At 48.8% G+C, this 14,243-nt stretch overlaps 1 protein-coding gene across 7 annotated transcripts in view; it reads right to left on the bottom strand.

The window, feature by feature from the left end:
• MYLK (myosin light chain kinase) overlaps positions 1-14,243 on the bottom strand; it is a 271,416-nt gene that overhangs the window by 181,424 nt on the left and 75,749 nt on the right. For 3 of the 7 annotated variants that reach the window (XM_032629951.1, XM_032629944.1, XM_032629946.1), the window contains one exon: positions 5,004-5,178. The exons of 2 other annotated variants lie outside the window; for them this stretch is intronic. The gene's annotated coding sequence lies outside the window, so the exon portion shown is untranslated. Of the gene's footprint in view, positions 1-5,003; positions 5,179-6,159; positions 6,177-6,432; positions 7,547-14,243 lie in introns of those variants that run through there. 2 more of the 7 variants (XM_032629947.1, XM_032629945.1) reach the window with 2 other exon arrangements.

The following is a 14,243-nucleotide window of genomic DNA, read 5'->3' as shown; positions in this document are numbered from 1 at the left end:
TGTGTATGTGTTTGCAGAACCATTTCAAGGTAATCAGGATATAATTTTAATGGCAAGAATCAGGATATAGTCATTCACTCAATTAAAATATATTTATTGGGGCTTCCCTGGTGGCGCAGTGGTTGAGAGTCCGCCTGCCGATGCAGGGGACACGGGTTTGTGCCCCGGTCCGGGAAGATCCCACATGCCGCGGAGCGGCTGTGCCCGTAAGCCATGGTTGCTGAACCTGCGCGTCCAGAGCCTGTGCTCCGCAACAGGGGAGGCCACAACAGTGAGAGGCCCGGGTACCGCCAAAAAAATAAATAAATAAAATAAATAAATTTATTGAACATCCACCATGTTGCAAGCTAGGGGCTAGGGATACAGCAGTGAACAATTACATGTGTGTGTGTGGTGAGTGTGATAACATGGGGTTCTTATATCCTGCAGAGCCTCCCAGGACCATACCCCAGAGGGGACACTGTTCCCTCTGCCCTCCTCCACTGCCACTGAAGTGAGGTGACAAATGCAGTCTGGGCTGCCAGTGCCAGGGCTGGGGTGGAGTGAGGGCAGGTGTCACGAGGGTCGTCACCAGCCACAAGTCCAGGGCACTGCTACTTTCCAGCTATTAGGTGGGCAACGTACTGCAACTCTCCTGGCCTCGGTTTCCTTTTCTATAAAATGAGAATGATAATATCAATCTCACAAAGATGAGGGGAGGATCTGAATGACAGTATATATAAAACACTTAGTACAGCATAAAAGGCACTCAATAATTGGTAGCTGTCAACATGGTCATCAACCAGCTCCCAAAGGGAAAGCAAGTTCCCCAACCCTGCAGGACAGACCCTTTTCACCAAGGACGGCAAGCCCAGGCCAGCCTGATTATCCTCAGGGCAAGGGTATCTGAGTGGGATTATTGTATAACAGCAGTGGGAAGCATATGGCAGACCATGAGAAGGTGGGTAGGAGGGCCTGGGGCCCCTTGACAGCCTCCGCAGCACTGTCCTGTGTGTCCTAGCATGGAACGGGAGAGTGCATGCACCCGACATCGTGCTCAGCCCTAATCTCACTCAATCTCCTGGTCCTGCAAAGCAGTTCTGATTATGTTCCTTTCACAAACGAGGACACCAGGGCTCAGAAAACCAACTACATTTGTCCAAGGTCACATAGCTAAGAAGTGGAAACCAAACTGAATTCTGATCATAGCCATATTCTGTGGGCTTCCTGGAGGGCCCTCGGACCCAGACTAGGCATTTCCTGCCTTCCCCAGTAATGGGAGATGTGATAGGCAGAGGCTTGGGAGTTGCATAAAGGAAGGGGGGCGGGGGAATGTAACACCCCCTTCTGCTCTCACTTCTGGCTTTCAAAGACACAAGACGCTTCCACTCTGCTTTCGGGGGAGCTGGAAACTAAGAGTGGTGACATCGGGCTCAGAATCCTCTCTATAAATCCTGATCTTGACCTTCTGAGGTCTCCCGAAGGCCCTGGATGCTATCATCAAAAGGAACATGCTCGGCCCCATACACACAGAAGACAGAAGTCTTCCATCCCTGGGCAGGAGGGAAGGTCTGGCTTCAGGTCAGAAACAGAACAGGCAAGTCAATACAGCAAGTGCCCTGTGAGGGGTGGGGGAGGGTGGGTAGGGCAGTTATTAACCACCACACAGGCAGAACCAGAGCCCAATCCCAGGCTGGCCAGGCACACCAAACAGCTCTGCTCGGCCCATCACCCGGCCCACTGCCATCAGCCACATAAACATATTCTGTCCACACTGCCAATTAATGGTAACTGGCATATCAGGAATGCTCTACCAATAATAATTATTATAATAATTATAAATCAAACCAAACCATCCTTGTTCCCTTCTAACCCCTCATCCAGCCTGTTGACCACATTCCAGTCCAGAGCACCAGAGGGCCTGGGTGGCTTCTGCAATAATTTCTCTATCGGCAGAGCAGTACTCAGTGGCTGGAGTCAAATACACCTACCCAGGGGGTTTTGTTCAGCACCAGTTAAATGCAGATCAATAAGAGACAGAAGGTAAATGGGAGTGTTTTCTTAATTTCACTTTCAGATTTTTCATCATTAGTGTATAGGAATGCCAGAGATTTCTGTGCATTAATTTTGTATCCTGCTTTACCACTGCAACAAAAAGAATGAAATATCTAGGAATAAACCTACCTAAGGAGACAAAAGACCTGTATGCAGAAGATTATAAGACACTGATGAAAGAAATTAAAGATGATACAAATAGATGCAGAGATATACCATGTTGTTGGATTGGAAGAATCAACATTGTGAAAATGACTCTACTACCCAAAGCAATCTACAGATTCAATGCAATCCCTATCAAACTACCACTGGCATTTTTCACAGAACTAGAACAAAAAATTTCACAATTTGTATGGAAACACAAAAGACCCCGAATAGCCAAAGCAATCTTGAGAATGAAAAACAGAGCTGGAGAAATCGGGCTCCCTGACTTCAGACTATACTACAAAGCTACAGTAATCAAGACAGTATGGTACTGGCACAAAAATAGAAATATAGCTCAATGGAACAGGATAGAAAGCCCAGAGATAAACCCACACACATATGGTCACGTTATCTTTGATAAAGGAGGCAAGAATGTACAGTGGAGAAAGGACAGCCTCTTCAATAAGTGGTGCTGGGAAAACTGGACTGGTACATGTAAAAGTATGAGATTAGAACACTCCCTAACACCATATACAAAAATAAGCTCAAAATGGATTAAAGACCTAAATGTAAGGCCAGAAACTATCAAACTCTTAGAGGAAAACATAGGCAGAACACTCTATGACATAAATCACAGCAATATCCTTTTTGACCCACCTCCTACAGAAATGGAAATAAAAGCAAAAATAAACAAATGGGACCTAATGAAACTTCAAAGCTTTTGCACAGCAAAGGAAATCATAAACAAGACCAAAAGACAACCCTCAGAATGGGAGAAAATATTTGCAAATGAAGCAACTGACAAAGGATTAATCTCCAAAATTTACAAGCAGCTCATGCAGCTCAATAACAAAAAAACAAATAGCCCAATCCAAAAATGGGCAGAAGACCTAAATAGACATTTCTCCAAAAAAGGCATACAGACTGCCAACAAACACATGAAAGAATGCTCAACATCATTAATCATTAGAGAAATGCACATCAAAACTACAATGAGATATCATCTCTCACCGGTCAGAATGGCCATCATCAAAAAATCTAGAAACAATAAATGCTGGAGAGGGTGTGGAGAAAAGGGAACACTCTTGCACTGCTGGTGGGAATGTGAATTAGTACAGCCACTATGGAGAACAGTATGGAGGTTCCTTAAAAAACTACAAATAGAACTACCATATGACCCAGCAATCCCACTACTGGGCATATACCCTGAGAAAACCATAATTCAAAAAGAGTCATGTACCAAAATGTTCATTGCAGCTCTATTTACAATAGCCAGGAGATGGAAGCAACCTAAGTGTCCATCATCGGATGAATGGATAAAGAAGATGTGGCACATATATACAATGGAATATTACTCAGCCATAAAAAGAAACGAAATTGAGTTATTTATAGTGAGGTGGATGGACCTAGAGTCTGTCATACAGAGTGAAGTAAGTCAGAAAGAGAAAGACAAATACTGTATGCTAACACATATATATGGAATCTAAGGGAAAAAAATGTCATGAAGAACCTAGGGGTAAGACGGGAATAAAGACACAGACCTACTAGAGAATGGACTTGAGGATATGGGGAGGCGGAAGGGTGAGCTGTGACAAAGCGAGAGAGAGGCATGGACATATATACACTACCAAACGTAAGGTAGATAGCTAGTGGGAAGCAGCCACATAGCACAGGGAGATCAGCTCGGTGCTTTGTGACCACCTGGAGGGGTGGGATAGGGAGGGTGGGAGGGAGGGAGATGCAAGAGGGAAGAGATATGGGAACATATGTATATGTATAACTGATTCACTTTGTTATAAAGCAGAAACTAACACACCACTGTAAAGCAATTATACTCCAATAAAGATGTAAAAAGAAAAAAAGAAGAAGAGACAGAAGTAAGAAGAGAAAAAAAGACGGAGGAGGGGATCAGAAGAGCAGTGGTCTGAGGGCTGGAAGCCACACACCGCCATATCCACACAGTGCTTGGGCCAAAGCTCACCTCCAAATAAGGTTTTCACAAGTAGCAGAATTTATTAATCCTTCAAAGCAGCACTAAATTCATTTGACTTTAATTCGATCAAAAGCACTTTCAATTGTCTCCTGAACCCAGAAAGGGACACTTTCAACTATGGCCAAGAGAGAGGGCAAAAAGACTGAGGCAAAAAGCCTCAGAGAAAAGTGTAAAATCAAGAATCAAGTTACACAGCAGAACAAGTTTAGAGCAACCAGCTGCCCCCTTCCCTACTCAAAGTGCATACATTTTAAATGATCGTAGTCCTTAAGCACCTGATCTGGCAGCAAGGTATCCTGGAGATACCATACCTTCCCTACAGGGAAGGGCTCCCAGTGGGCTCTGCACTGGAAGCCTGGCCGACAGCCATGAACCCCCGGAGCCACAGGCAAACAGCAAACACAGCAAACACAGCAAACCACGGAGGTGCAAATGCCCCAGGCAATGACAGCTTCCTCTCCCCACCTTAATCCTCTCTCTTCAGAGCATTCAAATCCTGACAAATTCCCTAATCTCTCCTAATCCTGGAACGAGCTGCTCCTTGGCTGTGGGCTGTGCCTGCTGACTTGCTGTGACCCACCGGAGCAGGCAGTGTGGCAGGGTCACACACCAGAGAACGGACACGCCTTACCGTGACCTCTTCCCCGGGCAGCTCTCCCATGAGTTGGGACGCGTGGACGGCCACGCTTTACCACTGTACTGCAGAGACGCCTGTCCAAGGTCTGTCCGAGAAGGAAGACAGTGAAGGAGAGCGAGAGATGTAGCAGAGCCCAGTGCCAGACTGAAAAGTTAAGGGGCGTTTGTCTGACTGCTCACAGATGTTGCAACTTGCCTTGCACGGAGCAGCCAACTTCACCCGGTCAGAGGGATGTGTGGTTCCAATCCTCCCGGCTGGGGTGACCTTTGAAACCCCTGGCTGCCAGCTGCAGAGGCTCTGAGTGGAGTCCCGGGGAAACCAGGGATGGAAGCTCACAGGTTTTTACTTGTTCAGAGCTGCAGTTTCCAATCTGAGTGTGGAGCAAAGGGAAGACACTGTCGAGCTGAGAGCTGAGTCCTTGGAGGGGCTGGGCACATCCCCAACTCCACATCTGGCCTGGAACACTACCCATCCGTAGGCACGTGTGGCCTGGGATTACCACCCAGGGCTCGTGGGACCCTTGCCTCCTGAGACCCAGCTCCCTCCTCCTTGAGCTGAAGAAGCCCTGTTTATGATCCCCGGAGTGGGAGCAAGCTCAGAGAGCAGATGGATGGGGGACTCCTGTGCTCCTGTCTTAAGGAATCTGGGCTGAGATTTGAACCATGCTCCGCAGACTGTGTTCACAGTGTTGAGAACAGGACCTAGCAGCGTGGGTCCTGACCCCTGGAGAGCTTCAGGAGTGGTCCCTGGCACATACTTCTAAAACATGGTAGCAAGGTGATGCCCAGTCCAGTCCTTCTCCTCCAGGGGACAGAAGGTATTTCCATAGTTCCAAAGGAATCTCTCATCCTATGCAACTCACACCTTGGGACAGACTGCAGATGTCCAAATCAGAAATGATGTGGATTTAAGCTTTTCTACTGGCTCATGTCTGATTCTTGAGTAACTGGCCTTCTCCTAACACCTAGCTGACCCCTTAGCCACTAGCTCAGCAGTTCTCAAACATTTTGGTCTCAGGGTCCCTTCATGCTCCTAAAATTATTGAAGATCCCAAAGAGCTTTTGTGTGTGAATTGCTGCTATCAATATTTTACTGTATTAAATTAAATTTTTACTGTATTAAAACTAAGAAATAGTAGCTCATTTAAAACATCAATAATAAGCCCATTAGGTTAACATAAGTAACACTTTTAAAAGAAAAATACATTTTCTGAAACAAAACCAAAAACAAAGTTTAGTAAGAAGAGTTGTTTGTTTTTGCAAATTTCTTTAATGTCTGGCTTAATAGAAGACAGCTAGATTTTCATATGTGTTTCTGCATCCGGTTGGTTGTGGCATCACGGTGTTCGTACCTGCTGGAAAACTCCGTCTGAGAGAAAAGGAGAGTGAAAAAAGCAATGACATCTTATTACAAAAATTCTTTAGACCTCCTGGGCCCATGAAAGAGTCCCAGGGTCCCCAGGGCCCACTTTGAGAACCACTGCTCTCCCCTATCTCCTGCTCTCCCCACCACCATCTGTTCTTCTGTCCTCTGTAAAGCACACAAGTGGAAGGGGAATAGTGGTTTTATAGGAGTAGTGGTGTGAGGCTTTGAGGGGCAGGTGGGAGAGAGGGTGAATCAATACCTAATTTGATTCCATCTGTTTTTCCAAGGGGAATGGTTGAACATATGTGGACCGGAGAGATGTGAAGACAGATACTGATGAAGAGTACACCTTTAAGGCAACTGAGTTCTTGGTCAAGACTGGATATGCACCACAGACTCTGGAAGACCTTGCACATGGTAGATATTTGAATATTTTATGGATAATAAAGGAAGAAATGAATCCAAAAAAACAATGCTACTCACCCTGAGTAACAGAGGTGACTCCAGATCTAGGTCTCCTAGACAGAGGTCTCTGGGGAGCCACCAGAGACTGGAAAGTCATTTTGAATTGGACAGAACTAAGGACAGTAATTCGGACAAAATCATGGAAGGTGTGTCTATCACATACATCGTAGTTGGCCACCATGCAGTCATGTGGTTATTTGATTAACATCTGTCTCCCCCACTGGAACATAAGCCACTCCACTAGGTCACAGGTCCTGGGTGGTTCGCTCACTACTGTATCCCTAATGCCTAGAATACGGATGAGCACACAGTAAGTTCTCGACAAATACTTGTGGAATATATGAATAAATTGAAAGTTGGGCTAAAAAAGCATAAAGAATCACTTCCAAACTATGGTATCACTTAATTTTGTTGTGGAGCAAACATGTGAACATTAGAGAGAGGATGTAGGGAAAGGAGTGGACGAACAGGTCACAACAATAAACAGTCTACCTCTCTGGGGCCTGTAGGCATTTGGTTCCAGACACATGGGTACCAGTCCTGGCTCTAAAGCTGGCACGTAACTTGTGAATCCTTTCCCCTCTTTGCTTCTCTGGCTGCCTGGGTGTGAAGTGAGCGCAATCATACCCGGCCCTGGGTACACTCTCTGGGTTTCCTGCTGGCATCCTTGAGAGACTTGGGCCCAGGTTTCCGGGTTCCTAAGGGATATCAGATAAAGCCAGCCCACTCCTTCCTACCCCACCCACCCCCAGCTGAGTTCTTCCCTGAGCCCACAGGCAGCCCTTCATTCCCCATGGCGTCCTGGGCCTTTCCTCTTGAAAGACACATTAAAGGAAGGTTGGGCGGACTTCCCTGGTGGTGCAGTGGTTACGAATTCGCCTGCCATTGCAGGGGACATGGGGTTGAGCAGCCGCGTGTCACAACTACTGAACCCCGTGCGCCTAGAGCCCGTGCTCTGCAACAAGAGAAGCCACTGCCATGAGAAGCCCATGCACTGCAACGAAGAGTAGCCCCTGCTCACCGCAACTAGAGAAAGCCCGTGCGCAGCAACAAAGACCCAACGCAGCCATAAATACATACATACATACATACATACATACATACATACATACACACATTCATTTTTTAAAGAAAGGAAGGCTGGGCTTCTACAGGCAGGTGACCTACCCGCTTCAGCCCGGCCACGTCATCAGAGGAGCAGACCACGGGCAGGAGGAGGGTGTCCACTCAGCAGCTCTACCCTGAGTGCCCACATCTTTGGCAGAAAGTTATTTTAAAATTTCCTTAAAAGGGGATCAAACCCAAAAAAACACAGCCAAATGAACACACAGTGTGAACGAGTGAGGCCTGCTCTCCTGGAGCTGCTCTCGTACTGTTGGGATTCTTGCTTAATTTGAGATTTAATGAGACCAGATGAGAGAAGCTTTCTGCAGTAAAAGTCACATGCAAAAAGAAATCAGAGCCAGAAACCCTGATTATAATTAATAACAGCATGCACATTCCTATCACAGTCTTAGCAACATCCTAAAGTTCACTCAGCTTATTAGCAGCATCATCCCTGCAGAAGTAAGTTTGGGGTCACAGGCGTGCTTACTCAACCATCCCCTTCTCAAATACCTTGCCTCCCCCTCCATCCTGCTAAGCCACGCCGATGTGCCCGTGAGATGAGCACAGTGAGGACTCAGGCAGGAGCAGCCCCACCTCGTTCCGTGGGAGCCCAGGAAATCCACTCGGGGAGCAGGAACGGTGCTTGTGGCTTCCATCAACAGGATGCCCCTCAGCAGGGAACAGACTGCTGTGCAGTCAGATGTGCGTTCTCCACTGTGAAACTGTGGCCTGAAAAAGTGACAACCTCTGAAAGTCTTCGTTTACTCATCTGTAAAATGGAGCTGCTATTAATACTCTCCTACCTGCAGGGTTGCTATGAGGGTCAGCAATGTGTATAAAAAACAGCCCAGCCCAGTCTCTGCCAATGCAGGGGACCTGGGGTCAAGCAGCCTGCGTGTCTGGCACAGAATAAGAGCTCAATCCATGGTGGCTGCTATGGTTAATGTTGTTGCTGTCATTGCTGTTTTAAGATTTCTGTCAGAAGCTCAGAGCATAGAAGCAGCCTTGGCCAACAAGGGGGCCAGCTCAGGAAAATGGGCAGGCAGCACCTGACGGTTAAGTAGCTCAGGAGAGTCAGAGGCTCCAGTGCCCACTGTGGCTGCACCCTAGCCACTGTGTGACCTTGAGAAAGCCACTTCCCATTTCCGGTTCTCTCTCTGACCTGAAGGGCCTCTCTGGACCTTTCTGCCCTAGTTCACCTGTGTCTCTAGGACTGTTGCCAGCTCTCCATAGGATACCTGGGCAGGTAGGAAAGGTTCCAGCAGGGGGAGCCAAGCCCACAGCAGAGACAAGATGCTTTGGGACACCAGGAGAGGAGAAAGAAGAGACTTCTGTTCCAGGCCCTCCACGGAGGGCTTCACAGGCTGACAGGCGCATCTGGTCCTCGGCGCACACTTGTGAGACACAGGCACAAGCCATGAAGACTGAAGCCTGGGCCAGCGCTAGGATGGGCGTGAATGCAGTCATTCCGGCTTCGCAGCCTCTGGCCTTTCCCAGGTTGAGCTGCTGATTCTGTGAGGTCTGTCCAGAGAGGGGCTGGGGCTGAAAGAGCTGAGGGGAAACCCCAGGAAAAAGAGGAGAAAAAGGAACCAATAATAGTTCCTGTTTAGTGAGCACTTATTAAGTGTCAGGAGTGGACTAAGTACTTAAGGTGATTCCCTTAGCAAAGCGGCAAATATTAACAGCAAAATTAATGGGGCAGGGTGCTGGGGAGAGTCATTTGCTCATAAAGTAAGTGGAATATATTCCTTTTCTTTCTACCACTTCATTCTTCCTCTCCTCCCTCCCATTTAGCCAACATTTAGTCATTTATTTTGAAACCGGAGTCTTGGGCAGGGGGAGCACATGGAAGGGGTGGCAGGTGGGCAGGGGTGGTGGGTACACTATTAGGGATGTAGTGTCCGAGGGGTGAGAGTGGAGGAGAGGGAGAAAAGGGAAGGGTCCCCACTCTGTGCCCTGAGTCTGCCCGGCCATTCCTCTCCTGGTCTTTAGTGAAGCCTAGGAAAGCTCCGGAAAAGAAGGCCCAGGAAGGGAGTCCATGATTCTGCTCATCACACCCTCCCTGGAGGGACCCCGAGCAGCTTCTCCAGCTCCAGACAGGCATGTCCCATCCCGTCTTTCTGAGCCACTGGAAGCACATGCTGCCCCTCAGCTTTCTGCCGGGAGCTGGCCCTGTGGTGATGATCTGAGGGGACCGGCCCAGAGGATCCTGTGCTGGGAGGGCCCTTGGATTCTAAGGACACGGCTGCAAGTGAACTGTGAGTGGAGCTCGCCCAGGCCCAGCTACTGAACACGGACCCAGCTTCTCTCCCCACAGTTTAGGGGAGTTGCCAGCACCCCATGGCCTGTGTCTCCTGGGAAAACACTAGCCCTGTGGCTGGACCAATGCCTGGCTGATGCGAGGAGAGAGAATGAGAAAGACCCTTCCATGGGAGGCCTGCCTTTCCCCGTGACAGGCTCAGGCACTGGCTGAGTCGACAGGAGGGTCTGCAGAGATGTGGATGCTGATAAGTACTAGGGCTGAGTTTGAAGACTCTCTCCAGCCATAGGTGTCCACAGCTCCTGCTGGACCTGCTGGACCTCCTGGGGCCCAAGCTGCCTCCACCACATCCTTGCTTCCCCGAGCTTCCCTTACTGAGAGGGATCCTTCTTTGGCAAACCCTGACACAGCATGAGAATATGAGGAAAGCCAGCCTGCTTCACCAACTCCCACAGGCTCCGGGATTTGAAATGCGAATTTGTAATTGTTTTCTACTTACTCCCACAGACAAAACCTGCCTCTTCCAGCTGAAGCCAAAGGCCTGGCCAACAATGTTTCTAGTTTCTCTCCCACTCTTGGTTGGCACTGAGACAAGGGGGCAGGTGCACAGAGAAGAGGAATGAGGAGGGAGCCAAGACCGGGTGTCGCCAACGTGCCAGAGGAGGGAGGGTGCTAAATCCTGGTGAGTTTTTCCCCTGGAATGTTTAGGTTGGCTGCCCCAACCAGAGAGAAATGATCAATTCCTACTCTAGGGTCAAGCCCAGAACTGAATCAAGAACACTGCTGGGGTAACCGCCACTCCTGGGACACTAGGAACAAGAAATTGACAGTCTACGAGTAAGCCTGGTGGTGATGCCAGCCAGTGGACTTGGGCAAGCCATCCCATCACAGGCTGTGGAGTCAGACATGCTGCACTTGAACCTGCTTCTGCCACTTAGTAGCCAGATGACCATGGGTGATTTACTTAATCTCGCTAAACCTCAATTTTCCCATCCGTAAATCTGTTCTGTAGGGCTCTGTGGAGATTAGAGAGAAGGTCAAGTATCTAACACAAAGTAGATACTCAGAATACCCAACACACTGGAACTGCAATGCAATTTCTAGCCATGCCTGGCACATAGCAAGCACTTAGCAAATGATGACTCTCTGGTAACAGTCAACTAGGAGGACCAATCAGAGATATCACATTTCACTTATATGCTCTCGTTCATTGAAATATTGCCTCAGGGGCTTCCCTGGTGGTCCAGTGGTAAAGAATCTGCCTTCTAATGCAGGGGACATGGGTTCAGTCCCTGGTCAGGGAACTAAGATCCCACATGCCGCAGGACAACTAAGCCCGAACGCCACAACTGCTGAGCTCACGTGCCTCAATGAGAGAGCCCATGTGTCACAAACTATAGCGCCCACGTGCTCTGGAGCCCTCGCGCCACAACTAGAGAGAGAAAACCTGCACACCACAACTAGAGAGAAGCCCATGCCTCAATGAAAGATCCTGCACACCTCAATGAAGACCCCGCGTGCAACTAAGACCCGATGCAGACAAAAAAAAAGAAAGAAATTAAAAAAAAAAAAGAAATACTGCCTCAAACATAGCCTCATCTATCACAGAGAGTAGATTACTAATTCATACTCTTACATTGACTTCTTTTACTCAGTTACTTGTCATTGGCTAGACAATATGCATTGCTCTCATCCCAAATTCTAGCTTCCTGGTTAGAACAGTGGCATACGGCTGGATCGCAGAATGTGAGGGTTGGTAGGGGACCTAAATCATCTAGCCCAACCCCCTCACTTTACAGATGAGGAAGTGGGCCCAGAGTGGACTTATGTATCCTCAAAGACCAGAGGAGGGCAGGGATCTCTGAAGTTTCCAAGGCACGAGAATTCATGAGAATGAACCATGATCATCTAAGCAAGTGAGCCCTGCAGTAGAGAGCTGAGCTGGGCAGGGGAAGATGGTGGTACATGTCTCAGTGCAAGGAAACTCACCTGGGAAAGGGATGGGTCAAGGGAGGTTTTGAGAGATATAGTCATTAAATTGATTGAAACTAGGTTGCAGAGGGCCTAGAGGGTAGCATATTCTTAGATAATGCTACCAAAAGCTTTTGCTTTATAATAAACTTCGAGCTACTGACAATTTATGCAATGCTTTCCCAATCAAGATCTCATTTCAACTTGACAACATATTGAGATACGTTACAACCCCATTTTATTGATAGGAAATCTGAGGCTCAAAGACCAAGTGACTTGCCTAAAGTCAATGGCTAATAAAGCAGAACTAGAATCCAGTCCTTCTTACTCCAAATCCTGGCTCAATTTGGTAACATGCTTGGGAAGGATTCAGCAAGATGTGTTGAATCTTATCATAATAAACACCATGCCCAAGAGGAAATTTCCAGTATAACAACTGTGTTGATATTCCCTCAGATTTTATTGGAATGATATCTGATGGGTACAGATTTGACTAATGTAGTCAATCCCTTGCCCAGAGAAAGCCCCTTTTATTTGTCCCAAAGAAATGGGTGACTTCATTTCAATCCCTCATGCCTGAGGGAGAGACCATGCTTACTGGCTAATCTCTAGCAAGTCTATGTAGGACTCACGCCACCATCAGTAGATATGCCTCACCCCACGCACAGAGATGCTCTCTCTTCCCATTCACAGGCCAGACATCTCTCTGTTCTCCCCCAAAGTGTGCTGCTCTTCTCCAGACTCCCCTCGGTTCTCCTCCCTCTGGCTGGGCACAACACCAGACCCTGGCCTTGGGTGCTGCATTAGAATGGCCAGGAGGATGCTTTGGCAGTGTGACAAGCCCTGTGTTTCCACAGGCAGTTCACCCCTTGCCCTTACCTGCCCTCCCATGACATGAGGACCTGTCCCCAGTACAGCCTCCAGCTCTAGATGAGAAACAATGGCTTAGTGTTTCCTGGAATTTACCTGGGGTGGTGGAGGGATGCCAACCCAACCCAACCCAACCAGGTTTATCAGCCCGAGGGAGGAAAGTCAGGCTCAGACACAGCCCCGCTCCTCCTTCAGGCTTCTTCAGTCTTCACTTTGAGGGGCTGCATCATCTTCCCTCCTCTGCTGGTGGCACCCACCTAGCACTGTGCAACCCCACTAGGGTGAGGGGCACAGGGGAGCCTGTCTCTCGAGGTTCCTTTAGGATTCTTGGGTACCAACCTCAGGCCCTTTGTAGAGGAGACTTGCTCACCCTGGGAACCTGAAATGTCAGGGCTGGAAGGGACCTTAGAAATGATGCCATCGGGGGGACCTTCAAGATGGTGGCGGAGTAAGACATGGAGATCACAGTACTTCCCACAAATACATCAAAAATACATCTGCATGGGCTTCCCTGGTGGCGCAGTGGTTGAGAGTCCGCCTGCCAACGCAGGGGACACGGGTTCGTGCCCCGGTCCGGGAAGATCCCACATGCTGTGGAGCAGCGGGGCCCGTGAGCCATGGCCGCTGAGCCTGTGCGTCCGGAGCCTGTGCTCCGCAACGGGAGAGGCCACAACAGTGAGAGACCCTCGTACCACAAAACAAAACAAAATAAAACAAACAAACCAAAAATACATCTACATGTGGAACAACCCCTACAGAACACCTACCGAATGCTGGCAGAAGACCTCAGACTTCCCAAAAGGCAAGAAAATCCCCACGTACCTGGGTGGGGATTTTTCTGGCAAAAAATTGTACCTGGCAAAAGAAAAAAGAAAAAACAAGAGACAAAAAGTAGGGGCAGGACCTGCACTTCGGGGATGGAGCTGTGAAGGAGGAAAAGTTTCCATACACTAGAAAGCCCCTTCACTGGCGGAGACGGGGCGGGGGGGGGGGGGGGTGGGCCGGAGGGAAGCCTCGGAGTCACAGAGGAGAGCACAGCAACAGGGATGCGGAGGGCAGAGCGGAGAGATTCCTGCACAGAGGATCAGTACTGACCAGCACTCACCAGCCTGAGAGGCTTGTCTGCTCACCCACCAGCTGGGATGGGTGGAGGCTGGGAGCTGAGGCTCAGGCTTCAGAGGTCAGACCCCAGGGAAAGGACTGGGGTTGGCCGTGTGAACACAGCCTGAGGGGGCTAGTGTGCCACAGCTAGCCGGGAGGGAGTCGGCGAAAAAGTCTGGACCTGCCTAAGAGGCAAGAGACCATTGTTTCGGGGTGTGCGAGGAGAGGGGATTCCTTCCCTGTGTGCCCACAGAAGGCAGAGCACCGCCTAAATGAGCTCCAGAGACGGGCACAAG

Source organism: Phocoena sinus, chromosome 4 (genome assembly GCF_008692025.1).
Source record: "Phocoena sinus isolate mPhoSin1 chromosome 4, mPhoSin1.pri, whole genome shotgun sequence".
In the NCBI taxonomy this organism is placed as follows: domain Eukaryota; kingdom Metazoa; phylum Chordata; class Mammalia; order Artiodactyla; family Phocoenidae; genus Phocoena; species Phocoena sinus.
This window is presented reverse-complemented; position numbering and strand designations above follow the sequence as displayed.